The sequence below is a fragment of the Pseudophryne corroboree genome, chromosome 7 (assembly GCF_028390025.1).
Source record: "Pseudophryne corroboree isolate aPseCor3 chromosome 7, aPseCor3.hap2, whole genome shotgun sequence".
In the NCBI taxonomy this organism is placed as follows: Eukaryota; Metazoa; Chordata; class Amphibia; order Anura; family Myobatrachidae; genus Pseudophryne; species Pseudophryne corroboree.
In genome coordinates, this window is record NC_086450.1 from 47,862,482 (window position 1) to 47,878,750 (window position 16,269).

At 46.0% G+C, this 16,269-nt stretch overlaps 1 protein-coding gene across 3 annotated transcripts in view; it reads right to left on the reverse strand.

Moving 5' to 3' along the window:
• ERBB4 (erb-b2 receptor tyrosine kinase 4) overlaps positions 1–16,269 on the reverse strand; it is a 1,260,323-nt gene that overhangs the window by 428,345 nt on the left and 815,709 nt on the right. The gene's annotated exons all lie outside the window — the stretch shown is intronic.

Here is a 16,269-nt window from a genome sequence, read left to right on the forward strand (position 1 = left end):
ACCTTAGTATGTATAGCGCCTGGGTTAGGTTTAGGGCCGTGGTGGGGGTTAGTTTAGCCGCCACCTGGGGAGGTTAGGGTTAGGCTGTGAGGGGGGGTTAGGTTAGGGTTAGGCAATAGGGGGGGGGGGGGGTTAGGGTTAGGCAATAGGGGGGGGGGTTGGGTTAGGCACTCACAGGGACAGTTAGGATTTGGCTGCGGGGCACAGGGGGGTTAGTTTAGGCTACGGGTGGGGTGGGGGCGTTAGATTTAGGCACCACGGACAATACGTGTTTGGAATTCCCTGCCTGAGAAAGTATTAATGGCAGATTCGGTCAATACTTTTGAGAATGGGTTAGATAAATTCCTAATGGATAACAATATACAGGGTCATGGTGGGTAGATCACGCACTATAGTTAACAAAATAGGAATAACCACAACAGCCGACATTCACACCAGATATTAATCCTAAAAATAATACAGCGTAGGAGTCCAACAATAGGTTGAACTCGATGGACAAATTGTCTTTTTTCAACCTCAGAAACTATGTTACCACCGCAGGAAGGTTAGGGTTAATCACTAATGGGGGAGGTTAGGGTTAGGCACTAAAGGGGAGGTTAGGGTTAGGCACTAAAGGGGGAGGTTAGGGTTAGACACTAAAGGGGGAGGTTAGGGTTAGGCACTAAAGGGGAGGTTAGTGTTAAGCACTAAAGGGGGAGGTTAGGGTTAGGCACTGAAGGGAGAGGTTAGGGTTAGGCACTAAAGGGGGAGGTTAGGGTTAGGCACTAAAGGGGAGGTTAGGGTTAGGCACTAAAGGGGGAGGTTAGGGTTAGGCACTAAAGGGAGAGGTTAGGGTTAGGCACTAAAGGGGGAGGTTAGGGTTAGGCACTAAAGGGGAGGTTAGGGTTAGGCACTAAAGGGGGAGGTTAGGGTTAGGCACTAAAGGGGGAGGTTAGGGTTAGGCACTAAAGGGGGAGGTTAGGGTTAGGCACTAAAGGGAGAGGTTAGGGTTAGGCACTAAAGGGGAGGTTAGGGTTAGGCACTAAAGGGGGAGGTTAGGGTTAGGCACTAAAGGGGGAGGTTAGGGTTAGGCACTGAAGGGAGAGGTTAGGGTTAGACACTAAAGGGGGAGGTTAGGGTTAGGCACTAAAGGGGAGGTTAGTGTTAAGCACTAAAGGGGGAGGTTAGGGTTAGGTACTGAAGGGAGAGGTTAGGGTTAGGCACTAAAGGGGGAGGTTAGGGTTAGGCACTAAAGGGGGAGGTTAGGGTTAGGCACTGAAGGGGGAGGTTAGGGTTAGGCACTAAAGGGGAGGTTAGGGTTAGGCACTAAAGGGGGAGGTTAGGGTTAATCACTAATGGGGGAGGTTAGGGTTAGGCACTAAAGGGGAGGTTAGGGTTAGGCACTAAAGGGGGAGGTTAGGGTTAGGCACTAAAGGGGAGGTTAGGGTTAGGCACTAAAAGGGAGGTTAGTGTTAAGCACTAAAGGGGGAGGTTAGGGTTAGGCACTGAAGGGAGAGGTTAGGGTTAGGCACTAAAGGGGGAGGTTAGGGTTAGGCACTGAAGGGAGAGGTTAGGGTTAGACACTAAAGCGGGAGGTTAGGGTTAGGCACTAAAGGGGGAGGTTAGGGTTAGACACTAAAGGGGAGGTTAGGGTTAGGCACTAAAGGGGGAGGTTAGGGTTAGACACTAAAGGGGAGGTTAGTGTTAAGCACTAAAGGGGGAGGTTAGGGTTAGGCACTGAAGGGAGAGGTTAGGGTTAGGCACTAAAGGGGGAGGTTAGGGTTAGGCACTAAAGGGGAGGTTAGTGTTAAGCACTAAAGGGGGAGGTTAGGGTTAGGCACTGAAGGGAGAGGTTAGGGTTAGGCACTAAAGGGGGAGGTTAGGGTTAGGCACTAAAGGGGGAGGTTAGGGTTAGGCACTTAAGGGGGAGGTTAGGGTTAGGCACTAAAGGGGGAGGTTAGGGTTAGGCACTAAAGGGGGAGGTTAGGGTTAGGCACTGAAGGGAGAGGTTAGGGTTAGGCACTAAAGGGGGAGGTTAGGGTTAGGCACTGAAGGGAGAGGTTAGGGTTAGGCACTAAAGGGAGAGGTTAGGGTTAGGCACTAAAGGGGGAGGTTAGGGTTAGGCACTAAAGGGGGAGGTTAGGGTTAGGCACTAAAGGGGAGGTTAGTGTTAAGCACTAAAGGGGGAGGTTAGGGTTAGGCACTGAAGGGAGAGGTTAGGGTTAGGCACTAAAGGGGGAGGTTAGGGTTAGGCACTAAAGGGGAGGTTAGTGTTAAGCACTAAAGGGGGAGGTTAGGGTTAGGCACTGAAGGGAGAGGTTAGGGTTAGGCACTAAAGGGGGAGGTTAGGGTTAGGCACTAAAGGGGGAGGTTAGGGTTAGGCACTGAAGGGGGAGGTTAGGGTTAGGCACTAAAGGGGGAGGTTAGGGTTAGGCACTAAAGGGGGAGGTTAGGGTTAGGCACTGAAGGGAGAGGTTAGGGTTAGGCACTAAAGGGGGAGGTTAGGGTTAGGCACTGAAGGGAGAGGTTAGGGTTAGGCACTAAAGGGGGAGGTTAGGGTTAGGCACTAAAGGGGGAGGTTAGGGTTAGGCACTAAAGGGGAGGTTAGGGTTAGGCACTAAAGGGGGAGGTTAGGGTTAGGCACTAAAGGGGGAGGTTAGGGTTAGGCACTAAAGGGGAGGTTAGGGTTAGGCACTAAAGGGGGAGGTTAGGGTTAGGCACTAAAGGGGGAGGTTAGGGTTAGGCACTAAAGGGGGAGGTTAGGGTTAGGCACTAAAGGGGAGGTTAGGGTTAGGCACTAAAGGGGGAGGTTAGGGTTAGGCACTGAAGGGGGAGGTTAGGGTTAGGCACTGAAGGGAGAGGTTAGGATTAAGCACTAAAGGGGAGGTTAGGGTTAGGCACTAAAGGGGGAGGTTAGGGTTAAGCACTAAAGGGGGAGGTTACGGTTAGGAACTAAAGGGGGAGGTTAGGGTTAATCTCCAGCAAGGGAGGGTTAGGGTAGTGGGGAGAACAGCCCCAATTCACACCTGTCGGCATTACAGTCTTTGGGGTCCCGACGTCGGCTTTATGACCGCCGGGATACCAAGCACCGGCAAATCATACACAATGCCACTCAATAACTATATAGAAGCTCATGATGAAAACATAATCGCACCTGGAAGACCACTACACACATAGACAGATAGATTAATCATTAGTAGGGTTAGGGTTTCTCCTATACACATATGATACAGATGACACATATGTGTGTCATCGCCCAACGAAACCTCGCTGGTAATTGACTCTGCCCCCTGGTATGTATAAAACTACTTAGAGCCTGCGCTCTGCACTTTATATTTAATTAGCTATATTATGAGCGCGCACACACACACACACACACACACACACACACACACACAACCCAGTCTACACAAATAATATTGATCAATTTAAATCTACACAGCACGGTTCACTTAAATAGCGCCCCTGGTGGCACAGTTAAGAATTAACTTTTAAAACAAGGCTGATCTATCAGTTATTACCTCATTAACACAATGGAATACTGTTTAAGTATCTTGTCTCCTTAAGTCTGTCTGATGCATCGCTACAGCTTAGACCTCAGACAGCAAACTCTCGCAATGTTGTTAGTTTGCCAAGAAACAGAAGAACCCTGCTTGTTACGCTGAGTTATACAAGTTCCCAATGTACTCATAACAATATCACAACAACATAATGCTAAATGTATTAATATTTAATAAAGACAGATTCCCTGAATGTTAATGGGAAAGGAAACCAGGATGCGCTCTGCACACAGTACTGTAAACATTTTATTAACCTATATAGACGTTACACCCCAGATGTGGCTCATAAAATATAAAGGAGTGACAATGAAGACGGAATGACTATAAACCGCCTCCAAATACATCTCTAAACATGACATTAACGGCAGATTGTAGTTAATATTTAATACATCGACTCTGAATCAATTTGTCTGCCACAATCTTCTCTCATCTCCCAGAATTATGAATTAAAAAAAAAAAAAAACCTCTCCGCTCCAATAAACAGTTTTATATTTAATCAAGCGCATTAATATTCCAATTGCTACAAAGCCATAATATTACTTTTTGTGTCAGGTAAATTAAAGCTGCCATGGTTTAAAATTAATAATAGTAAGAAAAAAAAATCAGGTTATTTTTTTATTGCTTACCGGATCATGCATAAGCCGTTTTGCCGTCTTATTATATATTAATTTAATCAGGGACCCACAAAATTTCCAGGAAACATATGATTGGAAATTGTGATATGCTAGCGTTCTAAAGAGGCTTACAATGGAACGAATAACCCTCATGGGCTATCAGATATCTCATCCGGCGCAGAGTTTAGTGCAGATAATCAGATGCAGATTTATCCATCACATGTGAGTGTTGAGCTGACCCCTGTCTATATATGTCATGTTCAGTACTCTCTGCTGCCCTCTGCCCTACGTGGCTCGCCAAGAGGTAAAAAAAAAGTTCTTCTGCTTTTTCTGGCAGGGTGCACTGGGACTTGTAGATCCACAACAGCTGGCTTCCGTGCTGCCTAAACCTGAGACTTAGCCGATGCACAGTCACGGTGGATCTCCATACACACAGATTATAAATTCAATAAAATAGAAAACAATCTAATTTTAGTGACTTTATTCAGTTGCAACGTTGATGAAAAAAAAGGCCCTGTGAATTAGATTATTAATTTCTCATATCCCAAAAATGAAAACAATGACGTATGTTACAAAATTATATATTTACATTTAAAAAAAAAATTATAATAATAATATAAAAATGCACTCGCCTATAAACTATTAAAATTATCTTCTGGCTCAAGTTCTCGGTTAGTGGTCGGCTCCATAAAGTAACATGGAAGAGAGGCAGTTTGGTAGCGTCCATTGGTCCTTCCGCTCACACCCATCTCCGTGGACATTGTAGCGTCCATTGGTCCTTCCGCTCACACCCATCTCTGTGGCCATTTTACATTTCCTCTATACCGGGAACCACGGAGATCACTGGTAAGGTGAGTATCTTTTTTTTATTTTACTCGCACCACATGGTTTTCAGATCTGAAAACCCCACGACCGTTTTTTTTAAATTGGATAACATGGGTATTGGAAATGAGCATATCCGCAGTAATCAAAAATTGGACACGAGGTACGCACATTTTTTTTTGTATTCACCTGTGTTGAAATACCTTTCTTTTCAATTAAATAGTTCAACACAGGTGACACCAATCATATATTAAGAGGGAAATCCAGGTAGAGAGCATTTTGTCCCTCCTGGAATGGGTCAGGTCGGTAGGTATGGATTGTGTATATTAATATAGTGAACCCATTCACATTAATGAATAGGCTACTAAGAGAAACGCGAAAACACTGGGGAAAAAATATGGTTCTGGCTTTGTGGCGGGGGGATGTGCACCGGAAATTTTTCGGGTTTTGTGTTTTGGTTTTGGGTTCGGTTCCGTGGCCGTGTTTTAGGTTCGAACGCGTTTTGGCAAAACCTCACCGAATTTTTTTTTTCGGATTCGGGTGTGTTTTGGATTCGGGTGTTTTTTTCAAAAAACCCTAAAAAACTGCTTAAATCATAGAATTTGGGGGTCATTTTGATCCCAAAGTATTATTAACCTCAATAACCATAATTTCCACTCATTTTCAGTCTATTCTGAACACCTCACACCTCACAATATTATTTTTCGTCCTAAAATTTGCACCGAGGTCGCTGGATGACTAAGCTCAGCGACCCAAGTGGCCGACACAAACACCTGGCCCATCTAGGAGTGGCACTGCAGTGTCACGCAGGATGGCCCTTCCAAAAAACACTCCCCAAACAGCACATGACGCAAAGAAAAAAAGAGGCGCAATGAGGTAGCTGTGTGAGTAAGCTAAGCGACCCTAGTGGCCGACACAAACACCGGGCCCATCTAGGAGTGGCACTGCAGTGTCAGGCCAGATGGCCCTTCCAAAAAATACTCCCCAAACAGCACACGACGCAAAGAAGAAGAAAAAGAGGCGCAATGAGGTAGCTGTGTGACTAAGATAAGCGACCCTAGTGGCCGACACAAACACCTGTCCCATCTAGGAGTGGCACTGCAGTGTCACGCAGGATGGCCCTTCCAAAAAACACTCCCCAAACAGCACATGACGCAAAGAAAAAAAGAGGCGCAATGAGGTAGCTGTGTGAGTAAGCTAAGCGACCCTAGTGGCCGACACAAACACCTGGCCCATCTAGGAGTGGCACTGCAGTGTCAGGCCGGATGGCCCTTCCAAAAAATACTCCCCAAACCGCACATGACGCAAAGAAGAAAAAAAAGAGGCGCAATGAGGTAGCTGTGTGACTAAGATAAGCAACCCCAGTGGCCGACACAAACACCTGGCCCATCTAGGAGTGGCACTGCAGTGTCACGCAGGATGGCCCTTCCAAAAAACACTCCCCAAACAGCACATGATGCAAAGAAAAAAAGTGGCGCAATGAGGTAGCTGTGTGAGTAAGCTAAGCGACCCTTTTGGCCGACACAAACACCTGGCCCATCTAGGAGTGGCACTGCAGTGTCAGGCCGGATGGCCCTTCCAAAAAATACTCCCCAAACAGCACATGACGCAAAGAAGAAAAAAATGAGGCGCAATGAGGTAGCTGTGTGACTAAGATAAGTGACCCTAGTGGCCGACACAAACACCTGTCCCATCTAGGAGTGGCACTGCAGTGTCACGCAGGATGGCCCTTCCAAAAAACACTCCCCAAACAGCACATGACGCAAAGAAAAATGAAAGAAAAAAGAGGTGCAAGATGGAATTGTCCTTGGGCCCTCCCACCCACCCTTATGTTGTATAAACAGGACATGCACACTTTAACCAACCCATCATTTCAGTGACAGGGTCTGCCACACGACTGTGACTGAAATGACGGGTTGGTTTGGACCCCCACCAAAAAAGAAGCAATTAATCTCTCCTTGCACAAACTGGCTCTACAGAGGCAAGATGTCCACCTCATCATCATCCTCCGATTCATCACCGTGTACATCCCCCTCCTCACAGATTATCAATTCGTCCCCACTGGAATCCACCATCACAGCTCCCTGTGTACTTTGTGGAGGCAATTGCTGCTGGTGAATGTCTCCATGGAGGAATTGATTATAATTCATTTTAATGAACATCATCTTCTCCACATTTTCTGGAAGTAACCTCGTACGCCGATTGCTGACAAGGTGAGCGGCGGCACTAAACACTCTTTCGGAGTACACACTTGTGGGAGGGCAACTTAGGTAGAATAAAGCCAGTTTGTGCAAGGGCCTCCAAATTGCCTCTTTTTCCTGCCAGTATACGTACGGACTGTCTGACGTGCCTACTTGGATGCGGTCACTCATATAATCCTCCACCATTCTTTCAATGGTGAGAGAATCATATGCAGTGACAGTAGACGACATGTCCGTAATCGTTGTCAGGTCCTTCAGTCCGGACCAGATGTCAGCATCAGCAGTCGCTCCAGACTGCCCTGCATCACCGCCAGCGGGTGGGCTCGGAATTCTGAGCCTTTTCCTCGCACCCCCAGTTGCGGGAGAATGTGAAGGAGGAGATGTTGACAGGTCGCGTTCCGCTTGACTTGACAATTTTCTCACCAGCAGTTCTTTGAACCCCTGCAGACTTGTGTCTGCCGGAAAGAGAGATACAACGTAGGTTTTAAATCTAGGATCGAGCACGGTGGCCAAAATGTAGTGCTCTGATTTCAACAGATTGACCACCCGTGAATCCTTGTTAAGCGAATTAAGGGCTCCATCCACAAGTCCCACATGCCTAGCGGAATCGCTCAGTGTTAGCTCCTCCTTCAATGTCTCCAGCTTCTTCTGCAAAAGCCTGATGAGGGGAATGACCTGACTCAGGCTGGCAGTGTCTGAACTGACTTCACGTGTGGCAAGTTCAAAAGGTTGCAGAACCTTGCACAATGTTGAAATCATTCTCCACTGCGCTTGAGACAGGTGCATTCCACCTCCTATATCGTGGTCAGTTGTATAGGCTTGAATGGCCTTTTGCTGCTCCTCCAACCTCTGAAGCATATAGAGGGTTGAATTCCACCTCGTTACCACTTCTTGCTTCAGATGATGGCAGGGCAGGTTCAGGCGTTTTTGGTGTTGCTCCAGTCTTCTGTACGCGGTGCCTGTACGCCGAAAGTGTCCCGCAATTCTTCTGGCCACCGACAGCATCTCTTGCACGCCCCTCTCGTTTTTTAAATAATTCTGCACCACCAAATTCAAGGTATGTGCAAAACATGGGACGTGCTGGAATTTGCCCATATTTAATGCACACACAATATTGCTGGCGTTGCCACAAATCCACAGGAGAGTCCAATTGGGGTAAGCCATTCTGCGATGATCTTCCTCAGTTGCCGTAAGAGGTTTTTAGCTGTGTGCGTATTCTGGAAAGCGGTGATACAAAGCGTAGCCTGCCTAGGAAAGAGTTGGCGTTTGCGAGATGCTGCTACTGGTGCCGCCGCTGCTGTTCTTGTGGCGGGAGTCAATACATCTACCCAGTGGGCTGTCACAGTCATATAGTCCTGAGTCTGCCCTGCTCCACTTGTCCACATGTCCGTGGTTAAGTGGACATTGGGTACAACTGCATTTTTTAGGACACTGGTGAGTCTTTTTCTGAGGTCTGTGTACATTTTCGGTATCGCCTGCCTAGAGAAATGGAACCTAGATGGTATTTGGTACCGGGGACACAGTACCTCAATCAAGTCTATAGTTGGCTCTGCAGTAATGATGGATACCGGAACCACGTTTCTCACCGCCCAGGATGCCAAGGCCTCAGTTATCCGCTTTGCAGCAGGATGACTGCTGTGATATTTCATCTTCCTCGCAAAGGACTGTTGGACAGTCAATTGCTTGGTGGAAGTAGTAAAAGTGGTCTTACGACTTCCCCTCTGGGATGACCATCGACTCCCAGCAGCAACAACAGCAGCGCCAGCAGCAGTAGGCGTTACACTCAAGGATGCATCGGAGGAATCCCAGGCAGGAGAGGACTCATCAGAATTGCCAGTGACATGGCCTGCAGGACTATTGGCATTCCTGGGGAAGGAGGAAATTGACACTGAGGGAGTTGGTGGGGTGGTTTGCGTGAGCTTGGTTACAAGAGGAAGGGATTTACTGGTCAGTGGACTGCTTCCGCTGTCGCCCAAAGTTTTTGAACTTGTCACTGACTTATGATGAATGCGCTGCAGGTGACGTAAAAGGGAGGATGTTCCGAGGTGGTTAACGTCCTTACCCCTACTTATTACAGCTTGACAAAGGCAACACACGGCTTGACACCTGTTGTCCGCATTTCTGTTGAAATACTTCCACACCGAAGAGCTGATTTTTTTGGTATTTTCACCAGGCATGTCAATGGCCATATTCCTCCCACGGACAACAGGTGTCTCCCCGGGTGCCTGACTTAAACAAACCACCTCACCATCAGAATCCTCCTTGTCAATTTCCTCCCCAGCGCCAGCAACACCCATATCCTCCTCATCCTGGTGTACTTCAACACTGACATCTTCAATCTGACTATCAGGAACTGGACTGCGGGTGCTCCTTCCAGCACTTGCAGGGGGCGTGCAAATGGTGGAAGGCGCATGCTCTTCACGTCCAGTGTTGGGAAGGTCAGGCATCGCAACCGACACAATTGGACTCTCCTTGTGGATTTGTGATTTCGAAGAACGCACAGTTCTTTGCTGTGCTTTTGCCAGCTTAAGTCTTTTCATTTTTCTAGCGAGAGGCTGAGTGCTTCCATCCTCATGTGAAGCTGAACCACTAGCCATGAACATAGGCCAGGGCCTCAGCCGTTCCTTGCCACTCCGTGTGGTAAATGGCATATTGGCAAGTTTACGCTTCTCCGACGACGATTTTATTTTAGATTTTTGAGTCCTTTTTTTACTGATATTTTGTGTTTTGGATTTTACATGCTCTGTACTATGACATTGGGCATCGGCCTTGGCAGACGACGTTGATGGAATTTCATCGACTCGGCCATGAGCAGCAGCTTCAGCACGAGGTGGAAGTGGATCTTGATCTTTCCCTATTTTTGGAACCTCAACATTTTTGTTCTCCATATTTTAATAGGCACAACTAAAAGGCACCTCAGGTAAACAATGGAGATGGATGGATACTAGTATACTTATGGATGACGAGTGACTGACGACACAGAGGTAGCTACAGCCGTGGACTACCGTACTGCGTCTGCTAGTATAGAGATGATAATGATATAAAATATATATATATATCACTACTGCAGGTATATATAATATAATGACGGACCTGCTGGACACTGTCAGCAGACTCCTAAACTACTAGTATGAAGAAGATAGAAAAAAAAAACCCCACCACAGGTAGGTATACAATTATGGACGAGCACTGACGACACAGAGGTAGCCACAGCCGTGGACTACCGTACTGCGTCTGCTAGTATAGAGATGATAATGATATAAAAAATATATATATATCACTACTGCAGGTATATATAATATAATGACGGACCTGCTGGACACTGTCAGCAGACTCCTAAACTACTAGTATGAAGAAGATAGAAAAAAAAACCCCACCACAGGTAGGTATACAATTATGGACGAGCACTGACGACACAGAGGTAGCCACAGCCGTGGACTACCGTACTGCGTCTGCTAGTATAGAGATGATAATGATATAAAAAATATATATATATCACTACTGCAGGTATATATAATATAATGACGGACCTGCTGGACACTGTCAGCAGACTCCTAAACTACTAGTATGAAGAAGATAGAAAAAAAAAAACCACCACAGGTAGGTATACAATTATGGACGAGCACTGACGACACAGAGGTAGCCACAGCCGTGGACTACCGTACTGCGTCTGCTAGTATAGAGATGATAATGATATAAAAAATATATATATCACTACTGCAGGTATATATAATATAATGACGGACTTGCTGGACACTGTCAGCAGACTCCTAAACTACTAGTATGAAGAAGATAGAAAAAAACAACCCACCACAGGTAGGTATACAATTATGGACGAGCACTGACGACACAGAGGTAGCCACCGCCGTGGACTACCGTACTGCGTCTGCTAGTATAGAGATGATAATGATATAAAAAATATATATCACTACTGCAGGTATATATAATATAATGACGGACCTGCTGGACACTGTCAGCAGACTCCTAAACTACTAGTATGAAGAAGATAGAAAAAAAAAAAACCACCACAGGTAGGTATACAATTATGGACGAGCACTGACGACACAGAGGTAGCCACAGCCGTGGACTACCGTACTGCGTCTGCTAGTATAGAGATGATAATGATATAAAAAATATATATATATCACTACTGCAGGTATATATAATATAATGACGGACCTGCTGGACACTGTCAGCAGACTCCTAAACTACTAGTATGAAGAAGATAGAAAAAAAAAAACCCACCACAGGTAGGTATACAATTATGGACGAGCACTGACGACACAGAGGTAGCCACAGCCGTGGACTACCGTACTGTGTCTGCTAGTATTGAGATGATAATGATATAAAAAATATATATATATATCACTACTGCAGGTATATATAATATAATGACGGACCTGCTGGACACTGTCAGCAGACTCCTAAACTACTAGTATGAAGAAGATAGAAAAAAAAAACCACCACAGGTAGGTATACAATTATGGACGAGCACTGACGACACAGAGGTAGCCACAGCCGTGGACTACCGTACTGCGTCTGCTAGTATAGAGATGATAATGATATAAAAAATATATATATATCACTACTGCAGGTATATATAATATAATGACGGACCTGCTGGACACTGTCAGCAGACTCCTAAACTACTAGTATGAAGAAGATAGAAAAAAAAAACCCACCACAGGTATGTATACAATTATGGACGAGCACTGACGACACAGAGGTAGCTACAGCCGTGGACTACCGTACTGCGTCTGCTAGTATAGAGATGATAATGATATAAAAAATATATATATATCACTACTGCAGGTATATATAATATAATGACGGACCTGCTGGACACTGTCAGCAGACTCCTAAACTACTAGTATGAAGAAGATAGAAAAAAAAAACCCACCACAGGTAGGTATACAATTATGGACGAGCACTGACGACACAGAGGTAGCCACAGCCGTGGACTACCGTACTGCGTCTGCTAATATAGAGATGATAAAGATGATAGAGATGAACAAAAAAAATATAACACTACTGCAGGTAAATATTTATATAATATAGTGAATGACGGACCTGCTGGACACTGTCAGCAGAATGCGTTTATAGAATAAAAAAAAAAAAACACCACAGGAGTGTTTAACTTTTTCAGGCAGACAATATACTGGTGGTCACTGGTCAGTCACACTGGCAGCAAAAGTGTGCACTGTACTCCTGCTATAACTGCACCCCAGTCTCCCCCACAATTCAGCTGTGTGAGCAGTGAGCACTCAGCACAGTCAGATATACATAGATGATATTATCATGCAGCAAACTGAGGCTGAGCACAGATATGGTATGTGACTGTGTATCGTTTTTTTTCAGGCAGAGAACGGATTATATTAAATAATAAATAAAACTGGTGGTGGTCAGTCACTAGTAACTAACTATCAGCAAAACTCTGCACTCTGAGTACTCCTAATGCTCCCCAAAATTACTAAGAAATCAACTCAAGTGTCTCTATCTATTCTAACGGAGAGGACGCCAGCCACGTCCTCTCCCTATCAATCTCAATGCACGTGTGAAAATGGCGGCGACGCGCGGCTCCTTATATAGAATCCGAGTCTCGCGATAGAATACGAGCCTCGCGAGAATCCGACAGCGGGATGATGACGTTCGGGCGCACTCGGGTTAGCCGAGCAAGGCGGGAAGATCCGAGTCTGCCTCGAACCCGTGTAAAAAGGCTGAAGTTCGGGGGGGTTCGGATTCCGAGGAACCGAACCCGCTCATCTCTAGGTACCTTCCTAAAATATTTTGATGGTGGTGCAGCTCTAGGAAAACATCTTGGCAGAAAACAAGTCTATAGCCTGCTGAAAGCTGCCGACACGTTATATCCACATCCCCTTTTCCTGTATTCTCAGTATAAATTCTGTGTAATGGATAAAACAAGCGGTGTTATTAATATGTGATGACTGCTGTGCACATTATCAGGAGTAGATAATAAGGACTGCAACATTTTTTTACACAGGGCACTGGTTAACCAGCTGTAACCCCAAGACCCTTGAACATCTCCCCGCTGCGATACAGTGGACTTTTCATGGCTAGACAGCCTTTGAAGTCATCCTCGTTTCTCTACACACAAGATTCCTGGGAGCTGGGCAACGTACATCTGAAATGTCAGGTTTGTATTAGGGGAGGACAGGGAGGGCATTGTGCTGTAATAATCACAATGAGGGATTTAACCTTCTATATTTCAGCTCAGTGACCACACTGCAAAGCGCACGGAAGTGGAAGCTGCATTTCCAGGTATAAGAGGCTTGCAGCTCTCGTCTGACAATATGATGCAGGAATTACGCGGGCCATTAGCTGGGAGGCAGTGGTAATGGGAGAAATATCTCGGACGACATCTGGGTTTAGTGATATTTACACATCCACATCCAGATCCGGCAAATTAGTTATAGATACGGGAATTTTTTCAGCCAAGGCGCAAGCTCAGAGGTTTTTTTAAATTATTTTTATTTCACTATCTGTCGCTTTAAATACTGTATTTATGTCTCAGTACAAAGCTTATTTTATATATATATATATATATATATATATATACATTAGTATCCTAATTTTTGCCACATTAATATCTGCTGTCGCAGTGATGTCAGACTGATTGTGCTCCCCCCCCTCCCCCCCACTAACTGCTTGTCACTGCAGCGATGTTAGTGTTTGTAGTCGGCACGCACGCACAGTCCGGGCTGCCGTCCTTGGGGCCGATGATGAGTATGGATCAGCAGATCTACATGGAAAAGTCATTAGGTCGGCCACTAATGGCCGACATGAATTAGATCGACAGGGTAAAAACGTGACACTTTAAAATGTCGACCTGACAAAAGGTCAACATTAGGAAAGGTCGAGGGTCGAATTGTCAACACATAAAAATGTCAACATGACAAAATGTCTACAAAAAAAGGTTGACACACCGTTTTTAAGTTTTTTTGTCTTGTTTTCGCCGTCAAAGCACATGGAAGCCTAATTAGTGTACCGCGTCCCCTCACTTCAGGCAAGGTTACTATTTCCAATCGTAGTCCACGTGGATGGTAAAGTATGAAAAGATTTATTAAAATACTAAAAAAAGCTGTGCTGACCATATGTGTGTCGACCATTTGATCCTCTCGTCTTTTTGCACCTGTCGTCCACAAGCACTGTCGGCCATTACACGTCAACATATTAACCATGTCAACGTTTTGTCTATGTCGACCTAATGCATGTCGACCATTATTTTTAAGAGTGGCGGCTGGACAAGTGGCCCATAGAAACCAATCAGCTTCTCGCTAGCTTTTATAAATTACAATTTATATAATGATAGGTAGAATCTGATTGGCTGTTATGGGTAGCTTCTCTACATTTCCGCTTCTCCACTCTTAAGAAGTTTTATAAATTTCATCCTAAATGTGACTTTTTCCAAGGAGGTAGACAGAAGTCAGTGGTGCAAGTAGAAATTTTTTCTTAGTGGTACTGATAGTAAAAATAAACTTGGTCAAGTGTTACAAGGGGGCGTGGTCACACAAAACTAGGGGAGCGGCTACATGACGATAGGGGCATGGCCACATTATGCCCAGTGGCGGAACTAGCAAGCGGTGGGCCCAGGTGCGACAAAATGCTTTGGGCTCCCCCCATGTCCACCCCCTCACCCCTGGAGAGGATCTGGTGAGGGGGACCTGCTCAGGGCCAGAGAAATGGATACCTAGCAACAGTGCCGTAACTAGACATTTTAGCACTGTGTGCAAGAAACGGCATCGGAGCCCAACCCCTGCATGCAAAACAGGGGCAGTGCGCGCCGTAGGCGTGCGCAAAAATACATAGTGGCATGGCTTCGTGGGGAAGGGGTGTGGTCAAAAATAATACCAATTCATAAAACGGTGCACAGTAGTCTCCATTATTCAAACGGCAGACAGCGTGCCCTTGTTAAACATAGCGGCAGACAGCGTACACTTTTTACACATAACGGCAGACAGCGTGCCCTTTTTACACATAATGGCAGACAGCGTCCCCTTTTTACACATAATGGCAGACAGCGTCCCCTTTTTACACATTACGGCAGACAGCGTGCCCTTGTTACACATTACGGCAGACAGCGTCCCCCTTTTTACACATTGCGGCAGGCAGATTCCCCATTTTTACACATTGCAGCAGGCAGATTCCCCCTTTTTACACATCACGTCAGGCAGATTCCCCCTTTTTACACATTGCGGCATAGATTCCCCCTTTTTACACATTACATCAGGCAGATTCCCCCTTTTTACACATTGCGGCAGGCAGATTCCTCCTTTTTACACATTGCGGCAGGCAGATTCCCCATTTTTACACATTCCGGCAAGCAGATTCCCCCTTTTTGCACATTGCGGCACGCAGATTCCCCCTTTTCACACATTGCGGCAGGCAGATTCCCCATTTTTACACATTGCGGCAGGCAGATTCCCCATTTTTACACATTGCGGCAGACAGTCCCAAGAAACACAGGAAGGAAAGAAAGAAAGAAAGAAAGAAAGAAAGAAAGAAAGAAAGAAAGAAAGAAAGAAAGAAAGAAAGAAAGAAAGAAAGAAAGAAAGAAGAATTATACTAACCCTCTCCGCTGGCTCAGGCTCCTCGGTGCAGCTTCTGGTCACGATTCCCGGGCAGGAGAGAAGGAGGAAGAGGGAGGTGGAGGAGGGAGCCGCAGCAGCGCTGTGTTATTGGTGGAGGCGCTGCTGCTGCCCCTCTGCTTCACTATAGGCTGTTCTCGGAAGACAGCCTATAGTGAAGCAGAGGGACAGCAGCAGCAGCGCCTCCACCAGTAACAAAGCGCTGCTGCGGCTCCCTCCTCCACCTTCCTCCTCCTCCTTCTCCCCCGTACCGCTGCTCCTCTCCTCTCTGTCCGGGTGGCTGTGTGCTGCGGGCAGCGGTTGCCCGCAGCACACAGCGACATGTAATGAGTCAGTTTGACTCATTACATGCTTTGGGCCCCTGGACAGAGGCAGGCCCCAGTGCAACGCACTGGTTGCACTGGCGGTAGTTCTGCCTCTGATTATGCCACACACTGTAATGGCCATTACACATTATGCCACACACCGTAATACTTATTAAACATTA